Here is a 20,703-nt window from a genome sequence, read left to right as displayed (position 1 = left end):
AGCAGTGAGCACTAATACACTGACCAACAAGAATGATCTTGCCTTTGTGCCAGTGTGTGGTGAAGAGAAGAGCTTGGGCGTGTTATTTGGATATACCGTATTGATCGGTGTATAACACGCCCCGTACACACGAGAGGATCGATCCGCTGAAATTGATCCGCTGACCGGTTTCAGCGGATAGATCCCCTGGTGTGTACAATCCAGCGGATCTGTTTCCACGGATTTTTGTCCCCAGGGATGGATTTCCAGCGGATAAAAATTTCCTAACATGCTAAGAAATCTATCCGCTGGAATCAATTCCAACGGATTGATCCGCTGGTCTGAACAGACTCACCGGATCAATCCGTCCGAATCCATCCCCCGCATGCGTCGTAATGATTCGACGCATGCGTGGAAGTCCTTATATCACAGCGTCGCGTACGTCGCCACGTCATCATCGCGGCGACGTCGTGACGCGTCACCGCGGACGGAATTCCGCGGGGATTTTGATCTCCTGGTTAGTACAACCAGGAGATCAAAATCCGCCAGAGGATTTATCCGCGGAAACGGTCCGGAGGACCGTTTCCGCGGATAAATCCTCTCGTGTGTACTAGGCATAAGAGTTAAGTTTCAGACAAAATAATAATAATTTTAAATTAAGAACTGTGAAGAAAAATAAGGGTCAGTGCCCATGAATGCAGCCTAATCAGTGCCCATGAATGCAGCCTCACCATCGCCATAAATGCAGCCTCTGAATGCAGCCTCCCCATTGCCATAAATGCAGCCTCTGAATGCAGCCTCATAATTGCCACGAACGCAGCCTTGCCATTGCCACGAATGCAGCCTCTCCATTGCCATGAATGCAGCCTCGCTATTGCCACGAATGCAGCCTCACCATTGCCATAAATACAGCCACTGAATGCAGCCTCCCCATTGCCATAAATGCAGCCTCTGAATGCAGCCTCTCCATTGCCACGAATGCAGCCTCGCCATTGCCACGAATGCAGCCTCTCCATTGCCACGAATGCAGCCTCGCCATTGCCACAAATGCAGCCTCGCCATTGCCACGAATGCAGCCTCGCCATTGCCATGAATGCAGCCTGATCGATGCCCATCTGCAGCCTCAGATGGGACAGGGAGGGGAGTGGAACGAGCGCCAACAAATTGCATACAGGAGAATCTCCCGCTTCCTATGATAGACAGAACAGTCATCCAATGGCAGCCCAGGAGACGGGACTTCCTATTGCAGAGTAAAGAGGAGATTTTCCTGTATGTAATCTGACGGCACTCATCCCGCCCCCTCCCTGTCCCATTCGAGGCACAAAAGATATACATATGCAAATTACCGGGGGGGCCAGATTAAACCAGAATGCGGGCCGCAATTGGCCCCCAGGCCGGACTTTGGACATGCCTGCCCTAGGCGAAACCTAATCCCCCCCCCCCCTCCGGCTCCACCCCCTTAACCGCATCCCGCCTGCCATATAGTCAAATGACAGGCGGGCGACAGCTTTGTTGTTCTGGAATGACGTCATATGATGATATCCTTCCACTCTCTGCTCTCCTGCGGGGTCACGCAGTGCCACAATCAGTAGTGCGCTCTCTCCCTGGGATACGGTGCATCACTGATGCCGGAGCCGATGACGAGGCTCTTTACCCATGTGATCAGCTGTGTCCAATCATAGCTGACCACATGTAAACAAGGAAATGTGACATTTCTCTCCTTACACTGACATCATGTGAGGAGAAGAGAGCTGGTCAGTAGCATTTCCTCACAAGGGAGATCTGCACAGATAATCAGGGCACTGATCATCAGTGCCTTGTCTATCAGTGCAGCCCTAACAGTGCCCAGCAGTGATAACAATCAGTGCCCATTAGTGATGCCAGTTAGTGCTGCTTTTCAGTGCTCATCAATGTCTGCTTATCAGTGCTGCCTATCAGTGCCCATCAGTGATGCCAATCAGTGCTCATCAGTGATGCTAGTCAGTGCTGCCTTTCAGTGCCCATCGCTGTCTGTCCATCAGTGCCATCCATTAGTGCCGCCTATCAGTGCCCCCATCAGTGCCACGTATCAGTGCTGCCTATCAGTGCTCATCAGTGCTGCATATCAGTGCCACCTATCAGTGCTGCATATTAGTTCCGCCTATCAGTGCCCATCAGTGCTGCATATTTGTGCCTCCTCATCAGTGCCACCTCATCAGTGACCTTCAGTGCATCCTCATCAGTGCCCTTCAGTGCAGCCTCCTTGGTGCACATCAGCGAAGGAGAAAAATTACTTATTTCCAAAATTTATAACAGAAACTAAGAAAAATTGGGGTGTTTTTCCCTCTTTTTTCCTTTTTTTTAACCACCAAAAGGAAGCTTTATCGGTCTCAAAAAAATGATAAAAATGTTGTTTGGGTACAGTGTTTGCATGACTGGGCAGTTGTCATTCAAAGTGTGACAGTGCTGAAAGCTGAAAATTGGCTTGGGCAGGAAGGGGGTGAAAGTGCCCAGTACGCAAGTGGTTAACAAACTATTGGACTTGATAAAACACAGTGGACCAACACCAGCAGATGACATGGCTCTCCAAACCATCACTGACTGTACAAACTTCACACTGGACCTCAAGCAACTTGGATTCAGTGTCTCTCCAGTCTTCCTCCAGACTCCGGGACCTTGATTTCCAAATGAAATGCAACATTTTCCAGTCAGTGATGATTTGGGGAGCCATGTCATCAGCTAATGTTGGTCCACTGTGTTTTATCAAGTCCAAAATCAGCGCAGCCGTCTACCAGGAAATTCTACAGCACTTCATGCTTCCCTCTGCTGACCAGCTTTATGGAGATGCCGATTTAATTTTCCAGCACCTGCCCATAGTGCCAAAAGTACCAATGCCTTGTTTAATGATCATCACTGTGATTGATTAGCCAGCAAACTCGCCTGACCTAAACCCCATAGAGAATTTGTGGGATATTGTCAAGAGGAAGATGAGAGACACCAGACCCAACAATGCAGACAAGCTGAAGGCCATTATCAAAGCAACCTGGGCTTCCATAACGCCTCAACCTTTCCACAGGCTGATCACCTCCATGCCACGCCGCATTGATGCAGTAATTAATGCGAAAGAAGCCCTGACCAAGTATTGAGTGCATACTATACTGTACATGGACATACTTTTCAGTAAGTCAACATTTATGTATTAAAAATGCTTTTTTTTATTGGTCTTATATAATATTCTAATTTTCTGAATTTTGGATTTTTACTAGCTGTAGGCCATATTCATCAAAATTAAAAGAAAGAAATGCTTGAAATATATCACTTTGGCCCAGATTCTCAAAGGGCTTATGACGGCGCAACACAATGTACGCCGTCGTAAGTCCTAATCTGGGCCGTCGTATCTATGCGACTGATTCTTAGAATCAGTTACGCATAGATATCCATTAGATCCGACAGGCGTAAGGCTCTTACGCCTGTCGGATCTTAAAGCGGTGGTTCACCCTCCATAGCAGCTTTTTAGCATAAAATGAGGCATAGTAGCGCGAGCTACAGTATGCCTGTCTTGATTTTTTTATCCCCGTACTCACAGTGCAATCCTACATTGAAGATTCCGTCTCCCCGCAGGGAATGGGCGTTCCTATCCAGACGGAGGATGATTGACGGCCGGCTCTGGCACGTCACGCTCCCCGAAGACAGCCGGAGTAGGTCTCGGCTCTTCGCGGCGCTATATGGCCCCTGCGCACAGACTATGCGCAGGCGCCGTGAAGAGCCAAGCCTATTTCGGCTATTTCCGGAGAAGCGTGCCTCCGTCTGGATAGGAACGCCCATTCCCCGCGGGGAGACGGAATCTTCAAAGTAGGATTGCACTGTGAGTACGGGGATAAAAAAATCAAGACAGGCATACTGTAGCTCGCGCTACTATGCCTAATTTTATGCTAGAAGAAAATGTTTTTTTTTTTTTTGTTTATAGGGTGAACCCCCGCTTTAAATGCAATTTTTTTTTTCTCCGCTAGGTGTCGCCTCCGTCGTTTTCCCCCGTCGAGTATGCAAATTAGCAAAATACGCGAATTCCCGAACGTACGAGCGGTCGACGCAGTGAAGTTACGACGTTTACGTTAGATTTGCGACGCGTAAAGTTGCCCCTGCTATATGAGGGACAACCAATGTTAAATATGGCGATCGTTCCCGCGTCGAAATTTAAAAATAGACGTCGTTTGCGTAAGTCGTCCGTGAATGGGGCTGGACGCCATTTACGTTCACGTCAAAACCAATGACGTCCTTGCGACGTCATTTAGTGCGATGCACGTCGGGAAATTTTAGGGACGGCGCAGTACGTTCGGCGCAGGAACGCGCCTAATTTAAAAGATCCACGCCCCCTTCCCGGCTCATTTGAATTAGGCGGGCTTGCGCCGGGGGATTTACACTACGCCGCCGCAACTTTACAGGCAAGTTTTTTGTGAATAAAGCTCTTGCCTGTAAAACTTGCGGCGGCGTGACGTAAATGACATACGTTACGCCGCCGCAGTTTTACGCCCATCTACGAGAATCTGGGCCTTTGTGTGTAACGCATCTATATAAAATATATGAGTTTCACTTTTTGGATTGCTCTACTGAAATAAATTAACTTTTTAATGATATTCTAATTTTATGAGATGCACCTGTAAGTGCTTGTTTTTACCACTGCTATTGATTTATATTGGCTTTTGAAATTTACAAATGCAGCAATTTAGAAATTGGATGAAAGGTTTAGCACTGGGAAACACTTTTTGAAGGATAAAAAGTGATATTTATATACAATTATATAGATCAGACCAAAATGAGGGACAAATGAGGAGGAAAGAGGGACAGAGGGACAATGGGCCAGACTCACAAAAGGGATACGACGGCGTTTCTCCTGATACGCCGTTGTATCTCTGTTTCTATCTATGCGACTGATTCATAGAATCAGTTACGCATTGATATCCCTAAGATCCGACAGGTGTAATAGTTTTACACTGTCGGATCTTAGGATGCAGTACCGCGGCCGCCGCTGGGGGGAGTTCGCGTCGTAAACCAGCGTCGGGTATGCAAATTAGGAGTTACGGCGATCCACGAAGCTTTTTCCCGTCATTACGTCGCCGCGAGTGTTAGTTTGCCGTCGCAAAGATAGGGCACCTTTTACAAAGTGGAAAATTACTCCACCATGTAAAAGTATACCCGTCTTTCCCGCGTCGCTTTTGAATTTTTTAAAAAATTTTTCTTTTTCCCGGCGCAAGTCTTTTTTTCACGTCGCGATTCACAAAACGTCGGCGCGTCGTAATTTCGCGCAAAGCACGTCGGGAAATTTGCGTCGGGAGCATGCGCAGTACGTCCGGCGCGGGAGCGCGCCTAATTTAAATGGTACCCGCCCCATTTCAATTGGCCCGCCTTGCGCCGGACGGATTTACGATACACCGCCGCAAATTTCCAGGTAAGTGCTTTGTGGATCGGGCACTTAGACAGAAAATTTGCGGCGGTGTAACGTAAATCGGTTACGTTACGCTGCGCCCGGGCTACGTGAATCTGGCCCATTGTTCCAAATCAGGGACAGTTGTGAGCTATGCCTCTGGGACAAGAAATTAAGGGGACATTCTTATACAGACAGCAAACAACTGGCCAGGGTTTTATCCCTTCCCTACGTTATTCAAAACAGAAAAAAAACTATTTTGGTTATACATACACTTTAATAAAGGATCCATCCTTGACACTCCACCTCTATTAGACCAGAAGCAGTGTTGTCATTACATAGACAAATACAGAGTATTCAAAATAAATGTAGACGTGTTCAATGATCATTGTTGTCCTCTGTACCTTGGACAGCAATCTTATCAGAATTACTGCCATGACCTCGGTGTAATGGAGGCCTTTCACCTCCTATCCTTTGCCAGGGATCAGGTCACTCTGTTCTGGTGTTAAAGTGAGTGTCCCAAGGTTACAACAGGTAATGTTTGTTTTTATTTTTAAGCCACTGTCATTCATTTGAAGCTAGACATAAGATTAGTCCTTCTGTCTCAAAGCTTATTAGCATTGGCTGCAGAAAAACTGTATTGTGGCCTGTGGCCTAATATATATTTCTCTGTAACATATTGGCCCGGATTCACATACATCGGCCCATAATTATGCCGACGCAGCGCACAGAGGCAAGCACTGGATTCACAAAGCACTCTCTCCCACTCGCTCTTCAAGATACGCTGGGTTTCCTCGGCGTAAGCCAGCGTAGGTGGAAGTGGGTGTGAGCCATGCTAATGAGGCGTGACCCCGTGCAAATGATGGGCCAAGCGCCATAGAAGTACTTAAAATGAACGGCGCATGCGCCGTCCCGTGGCCGCATGCCTGTGCGCATGCTCAGAATCACGTCGGAACTACTCCCTAAGATACGACGGATCACTGCCTACGACGTGAACGTAGCCTACGCCTAGTCATATTCACGTACAACGTAAACGACAAAAGATACGATGGCTTGTGTTCCCTGGTCCATACCTTTGCATGGGTTGCTCCTCATATATGGGGAATAACTTTACGCCGGACGTACGACTTACGCAAACCGCGTATATTATGCGCCGAGCGCAAGTACGTTCGTGAATCGGCGTATTTCCCTCATTTGCATATGTGCATAGAAAATCAATGGGAGCGGCAAATGTGCCCAGCGTAAATATGCGCCCACGGTACGACGGCAAGTTACGTCGGTCGTAGGAAGCCTATTTTTAGGCGTATCTTAGTATGTGGGTCGGCGCATAGATACGACGGCGCACATTTGTACTTACGTCGGCGTATCTTGAGATACGTCGGCGCAAGTGCTTTGTGAATCCGGGCCATAGTGTTTATATTTATATTTTAATATATCCTTTTAGCCAGGTAAATATAAAGTACTACATATTAATATACTGTATACACTGTATATTTATTTAGAGTCAGCAGTAAGAGTTATAGGACCCTTAACAAATGTTCACCACCAGGCTAAGATTAAAGTAGAACTAATGCCGTACACACATCCGTTTTTCGGGTTGTAAAAAATTACGTTTTTAATGGTCTAAAAAAACAAAGTTTTTTTCAACCCCATCGTTAAAAAATGCTCTAGCAAAGCGCGGTGATGTACAACACGTACGACGGCACTATAAAGGGGAAGTTCCATTCGGATGGCGCCACCCTTGGGGCTTTTTCACGTCGTTAAAGCCCACACAAGACCATTTTTTACAACGTTAAAAACGTTGTGAATAATTAGAGCATGTTCGAAATTTTTCGAACATGCTGTATAGATTTAAAAGTAATTTCTCTGCTTCTCTCGCTCACCCTGCGCGTGGCTTTCAGCTGCTTTAAAATCAGCTGACTGTCCGGTGTCCTCCTCCAGCCCCTCTCCATTTTGCTGCAGTCTCCCTCCCTCCCTCCAAGTCCCCCGCCGTGTTTCTCTCTCCCTCCGTGGCCCCCCCCCGTGTTTCTCTCTCTCTCCGTGTCCCCCGCCGTGTTTCTCTCTCCCTCCGTGTCCCCCGTCATCTTTCTCTCTCAATCCGTGTCCCCCGCCGTCTTTCTCTCTCCTTCCGTGCTCCTCCTCCACCCCCTGGAACTGTCAGGATAGAGAGCGGCGGTAGGAGCCGGTAAATCCAGCTCCTTACTGCTCCAAATGGACAGAGTCAGTGATCACTGACTCTGTCTATTCACATAACTGAAACATCGTAAACTGTGATTACAATGTTTCAGTTTATGAATGAAGAGAAGACGCTGTCTGTGAGGCTGCTGAGAAAGGGACTGGGGAACACGTGTCCCTAGTCCCTTTCTCTGTCTCAAACGGGAGATGTCAGAGGTCTGTTAAGACCCCTGATATCTCACCAAAGCCCCCCAACAGGGCTGATAAAAAAAAAAAAAAATATTGTAGGAAATAATAAAAAATAAAAGAAAAAAACACACTGACACGGTCCACCCCCCCCTTAAAAAAAAAAAAGCATTATAAATAAAAAAAAATTGTAAAAAAAATTTAAACATTTAAAACAAATTGTTAAAGATAAAAAAAAAAATACTGACACATGTGCCACTGTCACATGAGATAAAAAAAAAGTATCGGTAATCGATATCGGCAAGTACTTGAAAAAAAGTATCAGTACTTGTACTCAGTCTTAAAAAAGTGGTATCAGGACAACCCTAGTTATAACCTCTCTCAGTTTTTGTTTTTGCCTTCTGTTTCCCATTTGGGAGATTTCACTTCCTGTTCCAGAGTCAAAACAGCAAGTGAGTGGAAATCCCTGTAAATAAGGGAATCTCTTGGGGTCCCCCAGGTCACCAGAACTCGCGTCCCCATTGGAAGTGTTCCCCTCTATTACTGTTCTGGGGACAACACAAAATTTTGGATTTTCTTTTACTTTCACTCTCATCATAGTAAACAAGACAAATAGGGTGAATCTTCCTAACAGGGGCAGAGGTAGCAATAAAAACTTGATAGGTATTCTGATCCATCTCCACTCTATCCAAAACAGGAAAAAAAGACCCCTTTCACACTGGTGAAATAGCGTGGGCAGTAAAACGCTGTTATTTTACCGTCAGATTCGCAGCAAATTTCGGCCGCTACCGGGGCGCTTTAAATCCCCGCTAGCGGCCGAGAGAGGGTTAATACAGCCGCCATGCGCCGCTACAGCAGCGTATTGCCGGCGGAACAGAGCTCTGCCCATTGATTTCAATGGGCAAGAGCTTATTAGAAGCGCTGAGTTCACTGGTCATAATGCACTCCAAAGAAGCTGCTGGTAGGACTTTTTCTGATGCCCTGCCAGCGCACCACTCCAGTGTGAAAGCCCCTGTTACAGCGTGATGAATGTGCTATCTCCATTACGAACGCTAGTTTTACCAGAACGAGCGCTCCCTTCTCATAACTTGCTTCTGAGCATGTGCGTTTTTTTTTCACATTGTTAAAGCCCACACACGACTATTTTTTACGATGTTAAAAAAGACAACATTAAAAACGACGTGAAAAATTAAAGCATGTTCTAAATTTTGAATGCCCATTTTTTACATCGTGAAAAATGCTCTAGAGCCCACACATTTTTACAATCCGAAAAACGGTTGTGTGTACGCGGCAAACCAGTTTAAGATAAAATTACACACACAAGTAAATTCGTTAAAGTGATTGTAAAGTCTTGTTTTTTTAGTTAAAAATAACAGACATGTTATACTTACCTGCTCTGTATAGTGGTTTTGCACAGAGAAGCCCAGATCGTCCTCTTCTCGGGTCCCTCTTTGGTGCTCCTGGCCAGTGTTGCCAACCGTCAGTATTTTTACTGGTAGCCAGTAAAAAATGGGCACTTTTCTCCTGCCAGTAAATGCCAGTAAGAGGAAAAAGGTTGCCAGTAAAAAAACTGTAATTTTGGAGCTGCCAGTAAAAACTTGGCTGTGCTAATACATTTTGGATGTCATATCAGTAAATTTCAACCTGGTAGGTTAGCAACACTGCTCCTGGTCCCTCCCTCCTGTTGAGTGCCCCCACAGCAAGCAGTTTGCTATGGGGGCACCGGAGACAATTCACAGCTCCCTGTGTCCATGCAGACATGAACTCATCCCATTGAAAACGTTATCCTATAACGAAACGCGTCTGGGTCGACGGCGTGCAGTGACGTCACCGCGTTCGTACAAGGAGGAAGGGCTCCCATCTATGCCGGCCGGCAAACTGTTTTTATGTGCCTATATTTCATTCAATTGATGTAAGTAGGTTTTTACACTTTTAATAAAAGTATTTTTTGGACGTATTACGCTATGTGCGGCTTTCTCTCTGCATGACATGCCATTGTTTCCTGCTACGGTCCGAGAGTCTGTCAGTACGAGTTTATCATATCCCTCCGTGGAGATACCAGTGAAGGATATATGCTGTACATCCATTGATCCTGTGTTGTGACCATACCCCTTGGAGACCCCTGCTGCAATCTTTAAATAACGCTGTTATTTATATGTGTTCTGGTAAGCCCCAGTCCATGTGGTGGTGGCTCACTCAATCATTTGTGCACCGGGTGTTGTTTGTCCCAAGAAACTTCACAGCTATTTGGACTTTTAATATAACTCACTATTATGTTTATTCCAATAAGGATTTGAATGTCTCCCACACATGCTAGTGTGGTATATTTCACATGCTACAGGGACATTATTTCTTTTTCTTTTTTGGACATTTATTCACTACACTAATTGTGTTGTCACATAGGTCTGAATAATTTTTATAGATTGGCGCGATTTTTTCTTTTTCCCAGACATGAACTGGCCCTGCCCCCTTTCTCTCCTTTTTGGCTGACTGACTTTGATTGGCAGTAGAAGGAGCCAATGGTGCCGCACTGCTGTCTCAGCCAATGAGGAGGGGCAGCTGAGACACTGGATCCTCAGGTAAATATTAGGGGGGCTGCTGCACGCAGAAGGCTTTTTATCTTAATGCATAGAATGCATTAGGTGATATAGAACCAGCTTAGGGTGGTATATAGAGACAGGCTAGGTGATATAGAGCCAGGTTAGGGGGGTGTATATAGTGCCAGGTTAGGATGGTGTATATAGAGCCAGGTTAGGGTGGTATATAGAGCCAGGTTAGGGTGGTATATAGAGCCAGGTTAGGGTGGTATATAGAGCCAGATTAGGGTGGTATATAGAGACAGGCAAGGTGATATAGAACCAGGTTATGGTGGTATATAGAGACAGGCAAGGTGATATAGAGCCAGGTTAGTGTGATGTATATAGTGCCAGGTTAGGGTGGTGTATATAGTGCCAGGTTAGGGTGGTATATAGAGCCAGGTTAGGGTGGTATATAGAGCCAGGTTAGGGTGGTATATAGAGCCAGGTTAGATGATATAGAACCAGGTTAGGGTGGTAAATAGAGACAGGCTAGATGATACAGAGCCAGGTTAGGGGCAACGCTGTATCTTGGCCTAGGCCAACAAGGCCCAGGCCTAGGGCAGCACTTTGCAGGGGGGCAACATGAAAAGAGTCCCCGTTGGCTTGCTCTACACTTTTAGTGTAGCGCCAGTCTTATGAGGTGGACTGGGCTACAAGACAAATTGGTCTGGCACCCCCATAAAGCAGCCACACTCCTGCCGGTATGATAGGGATGGTGCAGACACAAGGGACACTGATATGGTCACCTATACCTAGCAGGTAGGTAGTAGGACTCTCCTGCAATCCTTTGCTTGTGTCAGTTGTACATATTAAGGAATCTTCATTTTATTTATGTTGATTGCTGATGAACATTTATTTACTGACACACACTGGTCAACATACAATGACTGGCATGCTCTGACCTACACTAACAGAGGACGTCCAGATGTACATAAACTGACTGGTACATGCTTTAGAGAGATGCACACCGATGGACAACCAAATTAGGAGAGAGTAGATCGCACACACAGATTATAGAATGAGGCCTACTACATACATACATCCAACATTAGAAAAAGGATGACTAGCATCCAGTAGGGTAGCTTAGTGTAGGTCCTGCCCTAGAAGAGTCTACCTTGCCGTGGTGGGCAGGCATGGAATCTCTTGGTCAAAAGTGTGTTAGCGAATGGGTGAGAGGATCGCTAGATCTTCACTTCTGGCCAATTGATTTTACCAAAGGACTCTTGGTTTAATCAGAGTATATATCGTATTTATCGCGGTATAACACGCTCCCGCGTATACCGCGCACCCCTAAAGTGGCCCCCAATCCTGTGGAAATTTTTTTTTTTTTTTTGTACTTACAGTTTTGGTGTCTTGCGCGGCGTCCATCGGCGGCCTCTTCGGCGGGTCGGGTGTCCTCTTCGGCGGGTCCGGCGTCCTTCTGCAGCGTCCTCGCGGCGTCCTCGCGTCCTCCCCGCTCGTTTCCTGCCACGAGTTTGAATACTGCGCCGGCATATACCGAGCGCAGTACACTCGTGTATCTTCGGGCAGGCTCGGCAACTGTCACGCTGACGTCCTGTACGCTCAGGACGTCAGTGCGAGAGGCGCCGAGACTGCCCGAAGATACACGAGTGTACTGCGCTCGGTATATGCCGGCGCAGTATTCAAACTCGTGGCAGGAAAGCGGGTATCGGCGTATATCGCGCACCCACGATTTTGTCCTGATTTTCTTGGAAAAGAAAAAAATGTGTATAGATCCATAATTATACTTTCATAAAACACACAAAAAAAATTTGGTATATTTACATTTCAATTGCTTCCCCTTTTATTAAATCCTTTTATGACCGGGGGAGTCATTACCACTTGGATGCATAGGCCACATTTACAAGGCTGGAAGGGGCTCTATGGCTACTAGGGATGAGCTTCGAGTTCGAGTCGAACGCATGTTCGACTCGAACATCGCCTGTTTGGCGAACATCGAACAATTTGGGGTGTTCGCGGCAAATTGAAAAGCCACGGAACACCCTGTAAAAGTCTATGGGAGAAATCTAAAGTGCTAATTTTAAAGGCTTATATGCAAGTTGTCATAAAAAGTGTTTGGGGACCTGGGTCCTGCCCCAGGGGACATGTATCAATGCAAAAAAAAGTGAAACAATAAAAGTGAAATATTCCTTTAAATTTCGTACCTGGGGGGGGGGGTGTAAAGTATGCCTGTAAAGCAGCGCTTGTTTCCCGTGCTTAGAACTGTCCCTGCACAAAGTGTAATTTCTAAAGGAAAAAAAGTCATTTAAAATCACTCGCGGCTATAATGAATTGTCGGCTCCTGGCAATACAGAGAAAAGTCATTCATAAAAATAAAAAAATAAAATGGGGGTCCCCCCAAATTCAATTACCAGGCCCTTCAGGTCTGGTATGGATATTAAGGGGAACCCCAGGTCAAATTAAAAAAAAAATTTACGTGGGGTTCCCCCCAAATATCCATTCCAGACCCTTCAGGTCTGGTATGAATTTTAAGGAAACTCCACCCCAAATTAAAAAAAATGGCGTGCACCATCCCTACCATACCGGCAGTAGTGCGGCTGCTTTATGGGGGCACCAGACCGATTTGTCTTGCAGCCCAGTCCACCTCATAAGACGACGGGGACTCTTTTCATGCTGCCCCCCTGCAAAGTGCTGCCCTAGCCCTGGGCCTTGTTGGCCTAGGCCAAGATACAGCGTTGGATGTTACAACAGCTGGGGCTTAATGCAAAGTTAGCTCCAGAGATGATGAATGGGTAGATGGTGAGGTGGCAACCTGCCACAGATTGAAGAGGAGAAAAGTTCTGAGGGAGGGGCAGAACTGCAATGAGAGAGGATTTTGTCTAGACCAGGGGTCTCAAACTGGCGGCCCTCCAGCTGTTGCAAAACTACAAGTCCCATGAGGCATTGCAAGGATGATAGTTACAAGCATGACTCCCACAGGCAGAGGCATGATGGCACTTGTAGTTTCACAACAGCTGGAGGGCCGCTGGTTTGAGATCCCTGGTCTAGAGACAAGAGCAGCTTGCTGAGGACTGGAGGGAATAGCTATTCTAATCCATCCGGCAGCACTGCCTCAAAGGCACAGGTCCCTGCTATCCCCAGAGATCGGTCACAGGGCTCTGCAGTGTGGATATTTTTTTTACATGTCTGCTGCTGGGGTAAAAGAAAAAAACATCTCCAAACCACCTCCATGCCCAGCATCATAATGCAAGCTTGGTAAAACGTCTGGCTTTATAGAGCATTGTTATGCTCTTTGATACCAAAGCGTAGTTTACAAAAATAAATAAATCACAGAGCTATTTGTCCTGTGAAACTGCATGTCCTGGGCAAACAGGGCAACATTGAATGTTACAAGACTATTTTCTTTCCAGGTCAAATGGTATTTATGCAGACAGAATAGAATGAATCAGAAAAAAATCTGAACTATGGCCACTAGATGGAGCTGATTATCATAAGAAATAAAATACAATAAAATAAATACCTATTTTTCTTTAAACTTCTCCACAACTTTATCCCCGTCTGGTGTGTTAGGGGTATCAGAGCAAAGGGGGCTGAATACAAATTCATGCCACACTTTTTAGATATTTATCTGTAAAACAAAAAAATCCAAACCATTTATCATTTTCCTTCCACTGCACAATTATGTGCCACTTTGTGTTGGTCTATCACATAAAATCCCAATAAAATACATTTACGTTTTTGGTTGTAACATGACAAAATTTGGAAAATTTCAAAGGGTATGAATACTTTTTCAAGGCACTGTATTATGTGTTGTTCACATTAAAGTAGGGTACACATTATGAGAAAATTGGAAGAAAAATTATTTACGCGGAACAATCGTTTGATTTTCGTATGGTATATATATATTATATATATATATATATATATATATATATACACACACACACAATTTTTGACATCCGATTCAGACTTTCCAAATGAAAATTTCCGAAGGGACACACTCTTTCCTCATACGTGAACAGAACTGAATTTTCATTTAATGTGGACTGTTTTCATTCGAGAAAGTTATTTGCATTGTGGGATAATCAGAACTGGTTTTCTGGGGCAAAAAAACAAAGACTGACATTGACAACTTTCCTGGATCCCCTGAGCACCACTGGTGTCAGCAGCTCATGTATGGTATGTTTGCTCCCTGTTTGTGGACGTGTACTAAAAGCGGAAAAAACATTTGCAGTATTCCACTAGTGACCCCTAGTGGCATAAATTGGAATATATTCTCTACTTTACCTATTTCTGCCATCAGCCTTGCTCTACCAGGCTAACTTCCCTATACTGCAGTCATTAATAGCCAGTGAGGTCATCAATGACACTACAGTGTGTGTTTTCAACATATGTAAATATAATGTGCATATCATGTTATTGGCATTGTATCATCCATGAGTTTGTTAGTCATTTAAATTAAATTGGTGTGTTATGTTTTGTAATGTGATCCTGTAATTGGTAGGAATCTATTTGACAAGGATGACAGTAGTGTGAATTACTATGCATTCTTAAAGCGGAGTTCCAACCACAATTAGCATTTTTTAAATGTAGGTCCTTTCATCCTGCGTTTTTATAATATAAATCCGGTCACTTACTATTTTACAATCCGCCGCCGATCCGCATAGATATTCAAAAAAGATAGTTTATAAAACTATGTCTACACCGTGGTCATTTTGCTTGTGGGCATTGTGAAGCCTACAAGCACTTACTTCCTGGAAGTCTTGGATGGGGAGTGATAATTGGGTAGTGCACTGCATCCTGGGAAATTATGACACACATTTCCCAGGAGCATTAAAGGGAGATGATGTCAGAATCCTAGGTGGTTTCAAAGGCAGATTTCGTGTTTTTTTTTTTACTTTTTTAGGTCTAATGAGCACAATAATGAAAAAAAAATGGGGATGGAAACTCCACTTTAACCTCCCTGGCGGTATGATTCTTTCAGATTTTAGGTGCTGAAAGCGGTACAATTATTTTGCAAGGAAATTTGGCGTTTTATATTGTAGGCCTGTAATTCTAAGGCCACGTACAGACGAGCGGACAGTCCGATGAAAACGGTCCACCATCAAACTGAAATCCGCGCTGACAGACAGCGCGGTGACGTGGCTGCGCTGTCGCCGTGACGATGACGCGGCGACGTGCGCAACCCTGGAAGGTCAATGCTTCCACGCATGCGTCGAATCACTTCGACGCATGCGAGGGATGGCGGCCCAGCGGACATGTCCGGTAAGTCGTACAGACGACCGAACATGTCCGACGGACAGGCTTCCAGCGGACATGTTTCTTAGCATGCTAAGAAACATTTGTCCGCTGGAAACCTGTCCGATCCGCCAGACATTTGTCCGGTCGGCCGTACACACGACCGAACATGTCTGCTGAAACTGGTCAGCGGACCAGTTTCAGCAGACATGTTTGGTCGTGTGTACGAGGCCTTAGGAATAACTCACTTAAATCTGCCCAAACAGGAGTCTACTAGACAGGTATGATAGAGTTTGAAACACAAAATCATAAATTATAATATAATAAATAACTATAAATAATTATAACAAATAATAATGTAATTATAATAAAAATTATGCTCAGTTGCAGAATTGTCGCTATTATTACTTTTATTGTTTGATGACGAATTTCCCCACAAATCGCTATCGCTCAATTCTGCAAGTGATTCTAATTTATTATCGCTGTTTTCTAGCTGGTCTAAAACCACTTTTGACATAAAGGGACACTTTTTGGTTGCTATGGACAATCTCCAGTTTCCAGGCAGAAAGAACAATTTTTATTATATAAAAGGGCATGCAGGACACTGGACAGGCCACTAGGGACAAAGGGTGTGTGTATTTTTTATTTATTTTTTCTGTTTAAATATTTTATTGAAGATTGCACAATATAATACATATTGGTTATACAAATGTTAAATTAAGTAGTTGTGTATATATATAGGGCCAGATTCACAGAAGAAGTACGCCGGCGTATCTACTGATACATCGGCGTACTTTCAAATTTGCCGCGTCGTATCTTTAGTTTGAATTCTCAAACCAAGATACGACGGCTTCTGGCTTCGATGCGACAGGCGTACGGCTTCGTACGCCTTCGGATCGTAGGTGCAATACTTCGGCGCCCGCTGGGTGGAGTTCGCGTCGTTTTCCGCGTTGGGTATGCTAATTAGCATTTTCCGTCGATCCACGAAGGTACGCGCGGCCGTCGCATTCTCTTACGTCATCGCTAGTCGGCTTTTCCCGGCGTATAGTTAAAGCTGCTATTCTGTGGCGTATAGATAGACGTGCCATGTTAAAGTATGGCCGTCGTTCCCGCGTCGAATTTTACAATTTTTTTTTGCGTAAGTCGTCCGTGAATAGGAAAGGACGTAACTCACGTCTACCTTCAAAAAATGACGTCAGTGCGACGTCATTTCGCGCAAAGCTTGGCAGGAAATTTCAAAACGGAGCATGCGCAGTACGTTTGGCGCGGGAACGCGCCTAATTTAAATGATCCACGCCCCCTACCCGGATCTTTTGAATTAGGCGGGCTTGCGCCGGAGGGATTTACGCTACGCCGCCGCAACTTTACAGGCAAGTGCTTTGTGAATCAAGCACTTGCCCGTAAAACTTGCGGCGGCGTAACGTAAATGCGATACGTTACTCCGCCGCAGATGTACCTGAATCTGGCCCATAACTTTTATCCTCTCTACAATTGTGTAAAAGTAAATATAAAACAAGTATAAGACAAGAACTTTTTGTCAAAAATAAATAAATATAATATATAAAATAAAATAATTATGAAATAAGATAATTTAAGAAGTACCAATTGTGTACTTATAATTTTAAACATGCAAAGGGTAAGATAAATCAGATTAAATAAACAAACTGTCAGGGGACAGTCGAGATCAGCTTATAGCATAACAGGGGCCAAGATCCGGCTAGGTGGCTTGGCGCGTCCTGAAGTGAAGAGAAAGGTCATCAACTGTCTAGAATGCAGGTATGAAAAGCAAGCAGAATCCACAAGTGGTAGAATCATAAGAACTTGTATTGTTTGTGGTGTGAGTATATCTAATCAAGTAAATAGTAATGGATTATGTAAATCTGTATGATATTTGCTTAATTCATAGGGGGGGAAATGGGGGGTAGAAATGTGGGGGTGTGTATTTTTTACATACAGTACTGTAATCTATAAGCATACAGTATACTGTATGTATTGTTTGTATTTACTTTTTTGAATTTGGCGCCGATCTCCACCCCCGTGCGTCGTAACGTTGCAGGGAACGGAGCTCGGCGGCACTGTGTGAATCGAGCGAGGAGACGGCTCGATCACACAGCGGGGAGGCATCGCAGGATCCAGGGGACAAGGTAAGTAACTCTGCCTGCCTGGATACTGTGAGAGATGCCGAGTCTGGCTCGGGGATACTGCTAATGGTACAGGATTTCCACCCCGAGCCAAACTCGGAAATATACCGCCAGGGGGGTTAAAGGGGTTCATGTTTTTTTACCTTAATGCATCCTATGCATTAGGGTGAACAAACAGCTTGCAATCACTGGCCACATGTAGCTAAGACCTGGTAGATGTGGGTCTTCCTTGTTGAATGGTTTTGGAAAGGTCTGCAGCCTCCTAACACCTTCAGCCCCTTTAAAGTGGTTGTAAACCCAGGCAGAGAAAAAAAAATGATGCAAGACAAAAGCATAATGAGCTAGTATGCAGGCCATTTTTTGCGATACGGCACTGCGTTACTTTAACTGACAATTGTCGTGCGATGCTGTACCCAAACAAAATTGATGTCCTTTTCCCCCACAAATAGAGCTTTCTTTTGGAGGTATTTGATCATCTCTGCGGTTTTTATTTTTTGCGCTATACACAAAAAAGCCCCGCAATTTAGAAAACAATATATCATTTTTTTATTTTCTACTATAATACACATCGAACAAATAAAAATAAAAAAATTTAATTTCTTCATCAATTTAGGCCAATATGTAATCTGCTACATACTTTTAGTAAAAAAAATCCCAATAAGCGTACAGTATCTCACAAAAGCGAGAACACCCCTCACATTTTTGTAAATATTTTATTACACCTTTTCATGTGACAACCCTGAAGAAATTACACTTTGCTACAATGTAAAGTAGTGAGTGTACATCTTGTATAACTGTAAATTTGTTATGCCCTCAAAATAACTCAACACACAGCCCATAGTCATATGACCCGCCTATAGTCATATGACATCCACAGATGGGATCTGCCATCCTGGATGGACGTCATATGACATCCTGGGCTTCCTGGCCGTCTAGGGGGCGTGCGCAGCCTGCGGCATCGCGTGAGACCCGGTGCGCGTGCCCGCGATGTCTGCCAGGCACCCGTGATTGCCTGGATGGCAGGACTGTGGATCTGTGTGTGTAAACACACAGATCGATGGTCCTGTCAGGTGAGGAGACCGATGTGTGTGTTCCCAGTACAGAGGAACACACATCTGTCTACTCCCCTTGTGAGTCCCCTCCCCCTACAGTTAGAATCACACACTAGGGAACATATTAACCCCTTCAGCGCCCCCTAGTGTTAACCCCTTCCCTGACAGTCACATTTATACAGTAATCAGTGCAGTTTTATAGCACTAATCGCTGTATACATGTGAATGGTCCCAAAAATGTGTCAAAAGTGTCAAATATGTCCGTCACAGTGTCACGGTCACAATAAAAATTGCAGATCATACTTACCCTGATGGATGGAGCATCATACCAAACATCGCAGCTGGCTCGGTTCTCACAAATCCCCGAGAGGAATGAGACTGACTGACAGTCAGCCTCTTTCCTCTCTGCTTCTCAACGCTCATTGGAGCTCTGAGCAGTGGAGGGGCGGGTAGAGGCTGTCTCAGCGTCTCAGCGGCTCGCTGAGACGCTGAGACTACCATTAATCAGGGCAGCTGGCGGATCCCAACTTCGGAAGTCGTGATGACGCTCTGCTCCGACTGATGGCAGTGACATCAGAGGAGAGCGGACTTCAGACCGCTCTCCACTGAAAAAGGGTCACAGGAGTGCAAAACGAATTGCACTCCTGTGACCCAGAGGAGAAGCCCAGCCTAAAAAGCTTAGACTGGACTTCTCCTTTAATTCCTTCTTCTAAACCGCTGGCAACAAAAGCGAGTACACCCCTAAGTGAAAATGTCCAAATTGGGCCCAATTAGCTATTTTCCCTCTCGGTGTCGTGTGACTCATCAGTGTTACAAGGTCTCGGGTATGAATGGGGAGCAGGTGTGTTAAATTTGGTGTTATCACTCTCACTCTCTCATACTGGTCACTGCAGTTCAACATGGCACCTTAATGGCAAAGAACTCTATGAGGATCTGAATGCCGGGTGTGCGGTGCGCAGCGATTTATATAGGCCTCTTATGACATCACAGTCCCAGCATGCTCCGGGTGGTGAGGACATAATTACCCCGTCCCCTTATGTCGTCACCACCCGGAGCATGCTGGGACTGTGACGTCATAAGAGGCCTATATAAATCGTTGCGCACCGCACACCCGGCATTACAGCGGAAGTTAGCGTTGTGGCAACATCGGAAGAAAAGAAGAGGGAAGAAGAAGATGACAGAGGAAGACCGGGCTGGCCGCCGCTAGTAAAAGAGCTGCAAGAAGATAGCGGCGGCCAGCCCGGAAGAAGGCACCGGAGAGCGGGAGAAGAACCGGGGAGTGTGGAGAGAAGAAGAGAGCGAAGACAAAAGAAGACCCCCAAAATCAGAATAAGACCCCCGAAGAGCGGAGAAGTCGGAAGAAGACCCCCCAGAGCTGACTAATAAATGGATTTTAAAAACCTGTGTAGTGTGTTTATTTTTTTTACACTTTTCCTCCAGGTGAATGGGTAGGGGTACGATGTACCCCATACTCATTCACCTAGGGTGGGGGGCCGGGATCTGGGGGCCCCCTTATTAAAGGGGGCTCCCAAATTCCGATAAGCCCCCAGCCCGTGACAACCAACGGCCAGGGTTATCGGAAAGGGGCCCTTGTCCTCATAAACATGGGTGCAAGGTGCTTTGGGGTGGGGGATGCAGGGCCCCCCCCCTGCCCCAAAGCACCCACCCCCCCATGTTGAGGGCATGCGGCCTGGTATGGCTCAGGAGGGGGGTGGCGCTCGGTCGTCCCCACCCCCTTTCCTGACCGGCCGAGCTGGTGCTCGGATAAGGGTCTGGTATGGATTTTGGGGGGGGACCCCACGCCGTTTTTTAGGCATGGGGGTTCCCCTTAGAATCCATACCAGACCAAAGGGCCCGGTATGCTCATAAAGGGGGAACCCATGCTGTTTTTTTTTTAATTGCCGTTCAGTTCCCCCTAATTATTGGGGGATCAAAGTCGCGTCCCTGCTCATTGAAGTCATAATTCAAGTTGTGGGGCAAAGTCGTATGAC

Source organism: Rana temporaria, chromosome 5 (assembly GCF_905171775.1).
Source record: "Rana temporaria chromosome 5, aRanTem1.1, whole genome shotgun sequence".
Taxonomy (NCBI): domain Eukaryota; kingdom Metazoa; phylum Chordata; class Amphibia; order Anura; family Ranidae; genus Rana; species Rana temporaria.
Note: the sequence above shows the minus strand (reverse complement) of the source record.